The following is a 15443-nucleotide window of genomic DNA, read 5'->3' on the forward strand; positions in this document are numbered from 1 at the left end:
GACCCCGCATTCCGAGAGACAGATAAGATCCAGGAGATCAAGGTGCTTATTATTGGGATTATCCTCCAAATGAAGTCCCCAGATACTGCCCATGGTAGATTTGGGCTAGCACAAGCATGTTCTGTTAATAAAAGGCAGGGCACATGCAGAATGTTTAACTTATAATGACCAAACTGACGATCAATGCTGTCTGTCATGTCCGCTGTCTTAATTAGCTGGAGGTTTAAATTAAAGGCGAAACAACTTGTTTAGATTGAGGTTAATTGCTACTAAAAACAATCCTGCTGAGTAATGTTTTCGATTGTGAATTAGATTACTCTTAGTATTGTTCAGCAGGTTTAGAAATAAGACCACCAAGTGGTTCTATCTTATTGAAATTCTGTTCGAGATTGAAAATTCTGTTTGCCACCATGTAAAAACGATGAGAAAGTTCTCATGCATACCTCCGTATTTATTATTTGAAGGTCACCCTGTAAGAAACAATAACAGTGAATTATTTTTTGAACTCATGCACCAGTTAATAAATGGAGTGCAACTTAGAAGATCACTGTTCATACCTTTACACAAAGCCGTGGAGTCCTTAAACTGTGTGAATTCCTCCATTTCCCAGTGATGGCACTCAATTTCATCCAATTCGGTCACAAATTCCCAGTCGTCCTGCTCATAAGTAGTCATACAAATGCACAGTAGCGATCATATAACCTCTGCTCCACCTTCAGTTGGCAAAAGTTGTTATAAACATTAGATGCATAATATCAGATACACCAAAGGCTCTGTAACCTCTTTGTAGGTCAAGCCCTCACCTCTCCAGTTCTCTTCTCTATGCAGGCAGTCAGGTACGTTACACTGTATGGTTTCTGAGAAGTGGGGAGAACACAGATCTAATGAAGGCTGTCCTTCTTTTTTGCTTTTGAGAGAGGAAAAAAAGGTCTTAAAACTATATCTCTGTGTTTGTACCTGCCACTCCGAGGACCACAGAAGGGACTTCAGAATGGCCTTGGCTCATTTTCCGGCCATCCGAGACCAATATGAAAGGGGAATGTGCTGATGGCCTGATGGCTTGGCTTTGACTTTGGGAAATTGCTCTGACCTCCCTTTGCTTTAGGGAGGAAACAACCTGGCACATGCCAGGCAGAGTAGCCCCCTTTTCTGACCCCAAGGCTGTGGAAGCCCTCTTTACCCTCTCATACATAAACAGGGAAAATTGGTGTGGTGGGATCGCATTACATCCACCGCCAACTGCATTCTTTTTTCACATCCTTACTTGAGCTCAACATTTCCTTTAAAAAAAATTAAAAACTACGCCTATGGAAGCTCTCAAAGAAAAAGGGTTGTTCCAGAGGTTACAGACAAGACTGATGAAAGAGACGGCGCTGCTTGCAGCATGGTAGAGGCCCTGAACCGTGCACTGTGACTCACAGTGCTTAACTGGAGCACGGGCTGCAACAAGCAGCTCCGCACTGAGAAAAATAAAAGCTAATTACATAGCACATCAGATGCTCTTCACTGTCACACAGATGTCCCCTTTAATACAAGGACATGTCTCTGTCATTTTATAGACAAATACTGCATTGTACTTTGTTTTAGAGCAGACTGGTTTACATCAATCAACGCATTCATAAAAAGTATTGCAGCAACTTTCTGTAGCTTATTTTAGAATGTCTATAAAAGGTCTTCAAACCACAACCAGTCCTACAGTATGAATGCACGAGCAGAGGGGGTCTGTGGAAGCTCCAGCTTTTCAGTGTGTGTCTATGTGTGTATGTTTGGTGTTCATGAAATTCAGTGAATGCAGATAAACTGGTAATACTGACGCATACCTTTTGGTGATTGTGTGCCACAAATAATTTCACTGGGAAAGTGAATTTCAATTTGCTGCAATTCGATTTAATGAAAGGCACCCAGAGAGTTGATGCTTTGCTTTGACATGAAATTACCTATGGTCCCGGTAAACATTGCCTGTTGTCTGATTCATCTGAGTAGACAGTGGCTTCTGCAGCTGGTGTATTCCATTTAGAGGTTTGCGTAGTGTTGGCTACCTTATTAAAACATTTCTATTCTTTGACTTAATTCAAGAGAGGAGGAATGATGCTCTGAAATAGATTTTAGATATATTAATTGTATACTTTCTTTAAATATTAGTCAATTTCCCTCTCGCTTTATTTAAACTGACTGGACAAATATCTTGTGTCTACCATGTGTCTGCATTTCCATTCAAAATGTGTGCAAACACAGGGTTGACTCAAACTCATTATTTATTGGAAAGGTACAATGCTGATTATGCTGCAAGATATTGAGGTGGCCCGACTGTGGAATTACACAGCAAGCCTTTCCAAATAGGTTGTTATTTTGATATTTCATATTTTTTTTATTCCATACTTGCAGTGAATTTAAGATGAATTTTTATTTTTACAAGTTTACCCCGGTTTCACTAAACAACCTGACGGTGGATAACCATGTGATGAACCCAACAAAGAGAATGCAATTTCACCAATACTGGCTTTGTAAACCATAAACTAAAAAGAGTAAAACAAAACAAACATTTTCAGGAACAATTATTTCCATTATTAGATCTACAAACAAGGGGCAAATTGCTCTGTTTTGGAGAGGCAATGGCTTTTTTTTCTAATTGATGTCATGTGGCCTGTTGTGTTAGTCTCCATGAAGCAGCTGGATCACTTCTCATCTCGACAGGCGCTCACTCACGGCGGGGGGAAACTACATCTCTTTCTCATTTGGAGGAAATAACAGGGGCAGAAATGCTTTGGCAGACAAACAAAACTACACCCAGAGCTACACTTAGGGAAGGAACACAACTTTTTGTTTTGTTTTGTTTAAATTGCCATGAAGTCATATTCTGATATTATGGGGTAATTTAAGTCTGAAACCATTCAGAATTCAAACACATTTATTCACAGCATGACAGAGTATTTTCTGATCACCCAAACAAACATGGAATTCGGTGGAGAAACAGGAGTTAACCACGCAGGCCGTACAGTCGGTGATCTGCTCTTTCTATTCAGATTTTCACAACACACGCTCGGAAATTCATGCCGCAGAAATGGTTTATTAAAAAGGCTCTTAAGGCAACAGGAAATTGCACAGGAAAGCCTATAAATGCAGGACAATTTAAAGTGTACAGGGCATGCGGGCATTTTCATATGAATTCCATGTACAGTTCCCACACATCTATAACATTTGTGTTGTCCTTTTGAAAGACTTTCCTGAGAAACATTCTGTATTGTATGACAAAATGGAACTTCACTAATGAGATACTTTCAATTTTTTGTGCATTAAAACAAATCTTAGAGATTATATTTCATTACTGTGAAACAATCGTATCACAAAGAAAGGTTGAATCATTGACTTTTTCATTAATGAAAATATAGACAAAGTTTGAATGAAATATAAAAATTCTGGTGTTATTGTTTACCTTTATTACCCGTGTTAGGTTTGCACAGTGAAATTTGTACTGAATATAACGTGCTATTTTCCTAGATGCAGTGATGAGTATATAATTGCTTAATCAGCGCATTCCAGCTGTATCATTCTCCGAACGCATCGCATTAGAAAGTGTTTCCAATCTCTGCAGACGTAAATTATGACAAAAATGTGTTTCACTCATTTTTTAGAGGAATAGCGAGTGTAACTGCTGAGAGTAATTATGTAGCCTACTGTGTACTTTATGGACTCATATCAATAAATGGCCTCTTTCTGGTGGGTTAGTGGAAATAGTTGTGCTCGTGTGATTGATAATTTCATGTTATGGTTTGATGGTCTATGTCAGAAACTGAAAAGATTAAATTTGGTTTTGGCTGTCAGAAGCTTCATAATTTTTTATAGCATGTATAGATGGAAAAGTATGACATTCATCAAAACATACCAAAAGTCAGGATAACAGCATGCCATTTTGCATTGAAGACAAGAGACAAATTATTTACCCTTTCCTCCAGATCAGTAGAAGCTGTTTTGTATTGGTTTAGTGACGTTCCATTCAACATGGCTTTTCATTCCACCTTTACTTTAATTGGCTTCAACAGGATGCTGGAAGGAATATAACAGAGAATATCATTAAATAAATATCTAGTCTTTCTTTCCACCCATCCATCCATTAATCCATCAGTTGAGTGTGATATTCAGACTTTAATATGGTAATCGTTCCCCACTGCCCTGTGAGTACAGGGTTGTTTTCCATAGAGCAGAGCTTAATTACGTCTGCCTCTGTCCTGCTTTCTCTTGTTTGCTGCCATTTTCTCACCAGGAATGCTTTTATTACAGATCAGCCTCAGATGCAAGCTCAGTAATGACCCTCCAGCCGCTAAATACTTTGTGATATTATTACTTGGCATACGTATGTGGAGGGTGTGTGAAAACAGTTCAGTGGTCAGCCCTGGAAGGCTTTAAATGGATCAAACAGAAGTGTTTCTACCATATGGAAACAATGCAGATATTTAAAATCAAAGATCGGAGCTACAGAACGTGTGGAAGAGATGCACAAAATAGCCCAAATGGCTATACGCTGAGAAGCTTGTGAACATGACTGCTATGTGCAACTGCTTGTGTGTGCTTTCTATATTGTTGGCACAGCCTCTCCCCATGGATTGAGCAGCATATGCAATATAGTACATATAAGACTGCTTTTCCTTCTATAAGATAGAAAACATTCCTTGTGGAAAAAATTATACTTCTGAACCCCCCCTTCTTGTCTTCCCGGAGATTCTTCTACAAAGATGAGCTTCAGGTAATAACACGCTTCACCGATATTCAGTGTACATGAAAACATTTTATTTCTCATTTTATTATTTTTTATAATCTTCTGGATGCAATTTGAATAAAATAGGAGCAATATTCATAATAATATTGCCTGATAAATTGTTGGTGTTTGTTAATACTGGCTTTTTTAATTTTATGGGATAAAAGCCCCTGAATCATTAGCTGGGAGTTTTCATCTAATGGTGATTTTCTGGAAAAAAGGTAGCTATAGGCCATGCTGCTGACAGTTTTATCATTAAACAACAGACACAAGCCATTCTAAACAAATAACAAGGAAATGGGGTTGCATTCACAGTTTTGAAAGTCTCAAAACATTCAAGGAATAGTCAAATAATTACAAAGACATAATAAAAATGCATGACTATGGATTTTCATTCACTGTCCAATAATGTATGAATACATTTTATATTAAACTAGATATACAGTGTATTCATGAAAACCAATATTCCAAATTTTAGATGCAACATAGCTTTGCAGCAGCAACCACTCAAACACAGTAAAGCCGTGTATCTATAAATATAATAGAGCCATAATTGCCTCTAAAAAAAAGAATTAGGATTTTCTGAGGAGGAGATACTGGTTGTGGCCAGTCTTGAATGACTGGGTTTAACATATGCAATGTGTCAGGTGTGACTAAGAGGCCCAGCATGGCCCAGGAAAAGCCAATGCATTCACCGGAGAGGGAAGAGCTGATTTACAGATGAGTAAAATAAAAAACCAGGAGAGGAGCTTACACGGCGAGAGGTTAAATAGGCAAAGTGTGGTGAGAGAGGGAAAGGAAAGCGATTGCCATCTGCCACCCTGTGCAATTACAGCTTTTCCAATTCCATGTGAGGCCGATAGGCGATCAGTGACTCTAAAGCTCCGGAATGCTCACTTTGCCGCTAAACACAATAAATCCTTGAAGGGTAAGGTCCTCTTGTGTGAACTGGCTGCTGCAGAGGGCCTGGACATGAGCAATAACGTAAGGAATGTCGAGGTCTGTCCTTAGTGGCCATACAGTGTAGCCGTAGTCACCGGAGACCCAATCAAAAGTGGGATAATGAGTGCTGTCACTTCGCTTACTCCTATGTGAAACCAGTCCATCCATTGATGAACTATTGCCTCATTTCCTGGCTAGCCAGTGCTGTGCAAGGTGATCTGTGCCCACTTGTTTTGAAACAAGTTTTTTATTTCGAGGCAACCAGTCAACAGAGAAAAGGCATTCCTTTTTGGCGCAAACAATATGGTTGTCTATATGTAAGTTTAGCTGATGATTAACTTTCCTCATTCGGTTGTCTCTCATTCCCTCAAACTTGGATTCAGAAATGGCAGTACGCAGACTTTGTGGAGATTAATCACCCCTTCTCTGATGGGCATCTGCTGCCTGTATTACAAGACTAGCAAAATGAAGGACAGATGGTCATATACCTGCACAGAGCTTGGTGGAAAAACCCCATGATGGCAGAAGCTGTTGAAAACAATGAACATCAGGTACTCCTTTTACATTTTCTAGAAAACTATGTCACCTTCTGTTAGCACCTGGAGCCAGAGGTTTATGACAACTCCAATGTTTCTTCCAGGGTAAAATGTCTGGCCCTGGCCTCTTTCCTGCAAAACCTCAAGGTTTATAATGACATTGTTTCCTATCTCTTTAAAAAAAGAATTTTAAGGAAAAAAAAGAAAAAGTAAGCTGGTACAAGGAAATTGTGACACTTGGAAATACTTATACTTGATAGCGAATGTTTAAGGCTTAGAAATCTGTAGCTCCCATCTGTTAGTGTTTGCTGTCTCTTTTGCCTGTTAATAACCTGTCAAAGGCTCCTCAGACAGCAGTGTGACACCCCATCACCAGCATTTCTCCATTAGTCAAGAGTGCTAACACTTAGATATGAAACAAAAGAATATGCAGTACTATACATCATTAAAATGATAAATGCAGATTATTGGCAGAATATTAAGGGCCAGCGCTAACACAGAAGTGCTCAAAAATTGTTCATTTTAGAATGGGCAATCAGCAAGTGCACAAAAGAAGGCCACATGGTATTTTTAACACCACAAATCTCCTCTTGGTTGGTGATCGAAAAGGCACCATCTGATCTGGCAAACTTCTATCAACAACCAATGAAGAAAGGCATGTGTATTTTGTAGAGTCTCTTTCAAAATCACAAGTTACACTACGATTTAAAGAATATTACCATTTCCCTACCATGAAGCAATGTGCACATGCAGGAGCATGATGAAGTCATTATATTCATTTTAACTTATTTTCCGAAGCAAAATAGGATAATAGGATAATATGTCCTTATGGGATAATATACTGAGATCGAGTCATATGTACAGATATGAGGTGAAAACATCTTTTACAATAGTATATCTTCTAACTGTTTTAGAGTAAGTTATCTAAGTGCCAATGCAAGAATCTAAGTGGTAAGTCACAAACTGGGAGACAAAGGGGAGACCTCTCAATTTACAAATTACAAATCCTAAATTTGATGTAAGGAATTGTTCAAATGATCCTAAACACCACATAACACTGGTTTAAGTAATTATGTGTTCAGTATCAATTCATGGATTTGCCTCTAGGATATGCATTGAGCAGTGGCTGAGCCCAGCATAGGTCAACAAGCAGCTGACTGTAGTTATTCATAATATCCTAGATGCTATGATTTACATACAATACATGTACAATTGTATTCATATCATGTACATGTATCATTTAAACAAACTGGATTTTCTTTTATTATTACAATTTTACCATGTATTTATAATGCACATACTGTAATATTGCTGAAGCTAGTAATTTTGTATGAATCTGAAATACGTCTCACTACATGTGTACAAGTTAATAATGTCCTGTGGATCTTTTAATATGCACTTAAACTAATAAAAACTAAAGACTTTTCTTCCATCTTGTAAATTATGCTTTCTTGATGACGGGCTATTCCACAGAGATCACAAGCTGCTTTTTCAGTATTATGTAAATTACATCTTGATGTATAACTATAAGCGTATAATATAACATTTTTAACAATTCACGTGTTTTGTAATGTGTTAGAAACACAATTATTGATGATAAAGAGTTGACAAAGCCAAGATTTAACCTGATTAAGAGACGATGGAAGTGGCTCTATGAGACCATAAAGCCTAAAAAAAGTATCTGGTTTGACAGACTGAGCCTTTACAAATTTGTCCTGTAAGGGCCATTGACTTGGTGTTTGCTTGGTCTGCAGCTCTCAGCACCTTCCCTGGGGTTCATTTTTGCACTCATTGCCTTTTTCCAGAAAACATGAAGGTCATTTCAAGTTCTATTTAAATACACACGATAACTGACAATTGTAAAATAAATGATTTCCTTTTTAAAACATTTTTTTTTAAAGAATTGCTCCAGGTGCCATTACATACCATTAGTAAAATTACCATTATATAGTAACTGAGTGTCTTGGTGTCTTTTCACATCACTGGTAAGGTAATGGCTTGCTACTTCTTAATTTGATATATTGTGTTTAATTACTGAGCCATGGTCTATAAAACAACAAAAAAGTGATGACTACTACTTCATGTTGTCTCATTTTAATTTTCAGTCCTGTGAAATGTAAGACTGATACAAATTACGTGACTCTTTTCCAAATATATTATCGCATAATTCCATCAAAAAGATGTGATCAAAATTTTGCCCTCTCTTTTCTGTCATGTTTGAGTGCTCTTGACATGTTTTCCCTGCACTGTGGGAATAACAATCAGCCAAAAATATTAAAAATCCTAACCAAATAACTAAAGGTCATTTCAATTATCCAGATGGGCTGTCTGGCAGTCATGCTCTATGAGAAATAGAAATAGATGACATAATAGCGAACAAGCAAGACAGTCCATCAGTATCTTTGTCGGGCTGAATAAAGACAGCTTTAGAGCAATGTGGTAGAAGCAGACCACTGCTAAACTGAATACAAACAGCTTTAGATTAAGGTAGCAAAGGCAGACCACCAGAAACCCATGTGAAATTAATTTAGCCAAAATCCGCGACCTACATCCATGGGGAAATTAAATTTTTCATGTGGTTCAGTGAAACACATTTCAAAAAGTTGTGTCTAAAACTAAAGTCTTGGTGCCTTTAAGAAATAAACTATAAACAGCAAGTAACTGAATACTTGAATTATTCTCTACATAAGTTAAATTATTTCCTGGATTCATTCTTTCAGTGGGATTTTTCCTTTTTTCCTTTTTTCCTTTATTCGCTTTTACCGGACATGATATCTATCACAATTACTGTTTCTGTACTGGCATGCTTCTGGCAGACAAAGCCGTTTCTTTGAAAAATATTCCAAAACTTGCAGTTTGACGATTTGGACTTTGTATAACGAGGCCAAATGTTTCTTTTTAAAGCTTCTGTATTTCATTTTAGCCTGAGAAAAAAAAAGAAGCATTTTAACTGCAGCAGAATGAACATATTTTTTTCTAGAATAAGATGGAACACATTTCGTCCTTGTATAGTCATACTCTTGAGAGCACTGAAAAAATGATTTGAACCTGTGGTTTAATCTCTAGCAGAGAGCATTAAAACCAGTGTGAAACTCATATGAGAGCTTACTATACATTGACAGTATGCTTGGCGAGTCCAAAGTGCAGCTGGCAAGAAAGGAAAGAAAGAAGGATAATGGAAAGAAAAAGAAAAAAAATACACAGTTAAACAACAACAAAATTTTGCCAGAGAGGTAACTCAAATTACCCTTTTGAAACTTCAGGGTGGTTATCAATGTTTTAATCTCTGGCAAGGAATGAAAATGAACCAAAGAAACAACAAACAAAAAAATGTCATGCTGCTTTAAGCATCCATAGCTTGCCCCCTCACCGCAGGAGTTCAAAAGCATAATAACAGAGCCTCACTCATCACCACCAAGAGAAATGCAAGGATGTTTTTCAATTCCTTTTTTAATTACGTGTGCTAATTTGATCATTAAAAAAACTGCAAAAATTACTGTAAAGTACAAAGGCTCCAGAAATAATTAAAGGAACAGCAACCAAAAGTGTTAAAGAAAACCCACATGTGAGGAAGAGGGCCTTGCTGCAGCACATACACTCCAGTGATCCACGGAGTCAAAGACATGGGGATGGAGTCAAGCCAAGAGGGGAGAGGGGGCGACTCTGTCAGGGGTGGAATTACAGGCATTAATAGAGAACAGATGGGCTGGATTTGTGATCAGATATGCAGGAGTAGCAGGGAAGAGCAGTGCCCCCTGTCTAGCGGTGGTCAGACTGGAATGCTATGCAGTGATTCCCGTGGCATGCCTGTCACCAGCTAAGGATTTCAAGCTTAACTGAAGATGCAGATGTACAGTATAATTAATTTTTTTGTGGTGGCATGTTTTGAACATTTTTGGTGAAATGAAAAAAACCTCTCATAAAATGCATAATGCCTGACAGACAGCCACAGCTGTAGATGTACAGCAATACACTCTTGTCTATATCTCTATATTATTTTTGACACAGCATCTACTATAATTAATCCTTCCACCCTAACCTATCCATTGGAAAACATGACATTTTTGACTACCTGTTGTGTATTGTGCGCCGCTTGTTGTTTTGATCATAGCTGTTGCCATTGTTCCACCCCCCCCCCCCCCCCCCCACCGTCACACGGCAGATCCTATCCGCCGCAAGTCAACCATCACTCAGCGCGCCCCAATTTCAGCTCCAGCTTCAGAGAGCCGAATTAAGGAAACTTGAGCTGGGCCAGATTGTAATCAAAGCGAAAATAATGAGCCCAGGACAAAGAAGCATGCTAATATTCCACGGTACATTTCTTTCTTTCTATTCCACAGTGCCCCGAAAAAACATAAACAAGCACAAGAGAGGGAAAATGAATGGATGTGAATGTCCTTCATTCCCGCGTCCCATGAGCTCCAGTGGAGGACTGTGCCTCTCTCTCATGGCTGAGTCGCTAATGAGCTAATCACCTGAGGGGATTCTTCTCGGCTTACTGAAACAACCAGGGAGTTAAACACACATCCCTCACAACTGTCCTTGCGTGTGTGACCCGCCGACCAGAGGACGGAGGCTTCCAGCCGGCAGCCGAGTCAGACAGCATCTGTTCCTCTCTCCTAGCAGGGGTTGAGGCATTTTCTGTGATGGAGAACGGAGGAGAAAGTTCCCTGCACAGGGGTTGAGGCATTTTCTGTGATGGAGAACGGAGGAGAAAGTTCCCTGCACAGCAGACATCAGCCTCACCATTTGAGTTTTGTTGGGTTTTTTTTATTAATAAAAGGAGACAGAATAATATGCCCCTGTAATATGTAAGGAAAACGATGGCCTCGCTGTAAATGATGTGTGCCATTGCCATAGCACTACATGTAAATAACACTGAGTTGAGTTTTAGTCATGTGAACAAAGGCCAGCTCACAACCCCTCTCTCCCTCAATGTCATTTTCCTGCTCGCAGTCCGTTGCTGTAAAAATGTCCAGCTTGAGCTGTGACAATAGTAATATGAATCAGGACAGACTTCAGTTTCGTATTTTCCCGGCTGTTTGAACTAACATAAACGCTACCAGATTTAAAACAGAATGTAACATGGAGGAAATCACTGACATTATTTATATGGGAAATGATTGTAGCCTTTCCTCGGCCAGTTCATCAGGATTCTGGGATGGCGGGCAATGCTTTCACATCTGGATTTCCCCCTCCCAGCTCCCTCTCTGACAGTGTGGTGGCCCAGGCCCCGTAGCAGCTGCAGTCCTAACATGACAAGTTCTGTAGATTTCACACTCTGCTGACTGCCAAAGAAACAAGCCCCAGATTTCTGATGCAAGCTGGCTTTTCATCTCTGGTAAGGAGACCGCGTCCCTATTTGGATGCAGCAGGGAAACATCTTGGAGCCACCAGCTATGGGCCATTTGCAGCTCTCAAACAAATCAACAGAACTTCAGATCACTGGTACTGTTCAATCAATATCAGACCAGGTCTTTTTGCAATGACATTTTCATATACAGTACAGTAATATATGTACGTGAGATGGAGATGGAAAAACTGACTTGGTATTCAACAAGATCTGTTTTTGCCCAACCACAAGATAGACCCCATTGTTGAACCAGTGAGCTTCTGTCCACACGTTACTTAGCAATAATATCTGGTTATGGCTGGATGTCTGTGCAATTGTTCCTCGAAAAGACACCCATCAATTGTTCACACATTTTACAGTTACATTTTCATTGCAAACTGTCCAGCTGTATGAGAACTCATATACACCAGTTTTTCTCAGGAGAAACATTTCTAGGCGGACCTTTAGTAAATTATGGGAAAGCTTGACAGTCCTTTTAATAAAAGAGTATGATTAATATGTCACATTTCAGAGGTTTTCCACCTCAAGACGTATATTCCATTCACATATATTTACCCAACCTCCACATATTGATAGCAGTGTGCTACAAGTCTTTATTCCAGTTATCCAACAGCCGCAGTTTTAGAACCACAGTTATAACAAATGTTTTCCCTTCATTTTAAAGAAGTGTTCCCATTCAGCAAGTGTCAGCCTTGGGGGGAAAACTAAATAAAAAAAGCTGACATAATCTCACTGTCATTGAGACCTGTCACTTGGCTGGAACCTTTGAGAAAATCTCACCGCTTTTGGTGTCAGTGAACATCCCTCGTAATTGGACATTTTGTCTTATCTGCATGACCCAACTCACTACCAACATCAATCTTCTGCCGCAGGACATCTGGTGTGAATCCATAGTATGATACGAAGCAGCTTTAGTTCAATGATTATATGTGCCATGGTTACACTAATTGCAGATCTGATTGGGTGAGGGACGGGTTGGATTGGCCACATTGGGAGGGTATAAGGTCCCATTTGTATGGTGAGAAAACTGGTCAATTGTACCAGTAAGTATTGTGTGGGCTCGAATGATTTGAAATAATGTTACCCTCACATGGGTCTAAGTATAACTCATTTAGAATGCTGTTAACAAGTCCACATGACACGCCATCGGAAAGGCAGCAAATAATCCTTCATAAATAATGCAAGAATCTACAGTATTGGACTGAGGCAGGTTACACACAAAGCAGGATTATCTGCTTTAAAGCTATACTTTCCTTGCAGATAACTTCTGAAAATGGTAACAATTGAAACATTACATTTTGTTCCATGTCTTTGTGCAAACACTGAATCTGCCTTGAAATATACCTGTTTCTACAAGTGATACACCAAGATATGAGATAAATAGCAATAATTACAGGAAGTGCCATTGACAAATGAATAAATATCTATGGTACATTAATTCCTCATTAGAATGGCTTGGTGGTACGATATAAACTATTATGTTCAGATGCTTTCTGTTGGACTCATGCAGTTGCAGACAGAATTTCATTTTTTGCCTTTGGATGTTCATTTACTGTTTTGACATACAGTACAGGGCTTTGTGGTGGAAGACAACATTTTTCTTTGCAAGCAAAATGATTATACCATAGAGAATCCTGCAGGGATACTGTGACTGCAGTTTGTACTTTGATGAAATGTTGTGACCTGACACACTATGATCCAGAAAGATGGGATAATTCAGGTGCAATGTACAGTCTCTTCAGCTGCTTTCTTGTGTGCAGTCAAGGTCTTTATGACCACCATTGCTCTCAGCTGAGGAGAAGCCATAATCTCATCCCCAGCAACGCTCAGTAGAGATCAGAGGCAGTAAACGTAACTGAGCCATGGGATAACCATGACCCAAACACCGTACAACACTGTTTAGATACGGAACAAATACATCTTTCACATTCTTCTTTTCCACATATTTGCTCATTGGGGAGAGCAAAAAAAACAACAACATACATTTTCACTTTTACTGAATTACTGTTTTTTTTATTTTACTGAATTCTGCAATTAGCCACTGCAGAATATTTGCTAACTAAAGAAATAAGCCATTCTACTTGCATATCTGTGTAATTCATAAGGACATTTTTTATTTGTCATTTAAAAAAATGTTTGTCATGATGCATGTATGGCCTGTATCAGGTTGAAATGGTGTATATCGCATTGCATATGTGTGCTATCTAAATACATGAGGTGGAACCATTCTACCATTCTACCATTCTCTTTTTGTGCTTTTTTATAGTGACTATAAAAGTCTAGAATCGAGTAAGGCAAAAGCATAGAGCTATTTGTGGAGTAGAATACACATACATTTTATGTCCAGTTTGGAAGAGATGTAATGTGATGGAAAGTAGTTATTGTACATAGAACAAAAGAAGAACAATTTGCAGGTTTTCATACTGAAGTAGAAGTGCAGTCTAATATGCCATTGCTTCTCTGTGCTTACTGTAAGTATTCATTATGCAACATAAATTGTCCTACCAGTTCTGAAGCACATAATGGGATATAAAGTCAAGTCAATACAGCAAAACTGAGAGAGTGGAGACAAAATGCTACAGTACTGCATCTCTTCCGATGACAACCTAACCCTCAAACAGCTCTAAATGTGTTTGTTCACTTCGTACAGTGAATTACCTATCTCCATTTTCCACAGTGCTTTACTGCCTAAACTGTTCACTTTTCATATAGAAGAGTAATAAGGCACAGTGTGGAAGCCATGGACTCTGGAGATTGTATCTTGGACAGACTAAATAAACGAGCAATGCCAGAGTGTTCATTATACATAGTTCCATTAATTGTAATGCAGAGGAGAGGGAAGGATTTTTAATTTCCAAATATAACAGACTATTTTACAGCATTTCAGACCCTAACACAAATTCAGCATTCATTTTATTATCACAAAAATAGGAAGGCACGTGTACAGTGACTCTTACTGTACATTAGGCAAATCACCAAAAAGCCAAGAGAACACAATGTTCAGAATAACATCTGTTGTCCTCGACTAAGACTTTATAACATTCGCTTTTCTTCCTTGATTTCCTGTTATAAGTCCCAGGGTATCAGTTCAATGCATTTACTTAACATCTGTCCTTTCATTTTCTCAGTCGACCATGGTATTGGCAAGTCAAGCTGTTTTGATTCAGCATGTGGCGTTGAGCTGAGATTCTATATATATATATATATATATATATATATATATATATATATATATATTTCTATATATATATATATATACACAGCTAAAAAAAACAGAAACCATTTGATGATAGTTCTCTCTTTTATTGACCTGTTGTCCTCCATAGATAGTGTGCGCTTTAAAACTATTTGGCAAGGGCCCAAGAATGAACGGGGGTGAATTTTGAGCCAGATAAGTGAGAGGAATGGTGTTAATGGTCAGCAGGGACAGCTGATGTTGCTAGCATTCGCTCTGTGCAAATACAATGGGGTAATCTCCGCAAATTACTTGTGTTAAGGTCTACTAAAGTGAAATATCCCTCTAAGAAGAAACATAGTTTTTCAAGTACAGCAGTTTGGAAAGTATTGAGCCAAATAAACACCCTACAGGTCATCCAGGGGGCAGGGGGGGGAAATACTGCATCACAAGCCACTGTAGACAGAAGACTTTGAGAGCGGAAGTATAAAGGCTACATTACATTACAAGTAGTTTTTTTGGATATACATATGTAGTCAAAATACACCTTTACCAAAACAATGTAAAACTGAAAGATCCAAAGCACATCTCCCTTCATCTGTGAAATATGGAGGAGATTGTGTCATGGCTAGGGCATGTATGGCTGCTCCTGGAACAGGCTCACTCGGCTGTTTTGATGATGTA

Source organism: Conger conger, chromosome 4 (assembly GCF_963514075.1).
Source record: "Conger conger chromosome 4, fConCon1.1, whole genome shotgun sequence".
Classification (NCBI taxonomy): domain Eukaryota; kingdom Metazoa; phylum Chordata; class Actinopteri; order Anguilliformes; family Congridae; genus Conger; species Conger conger.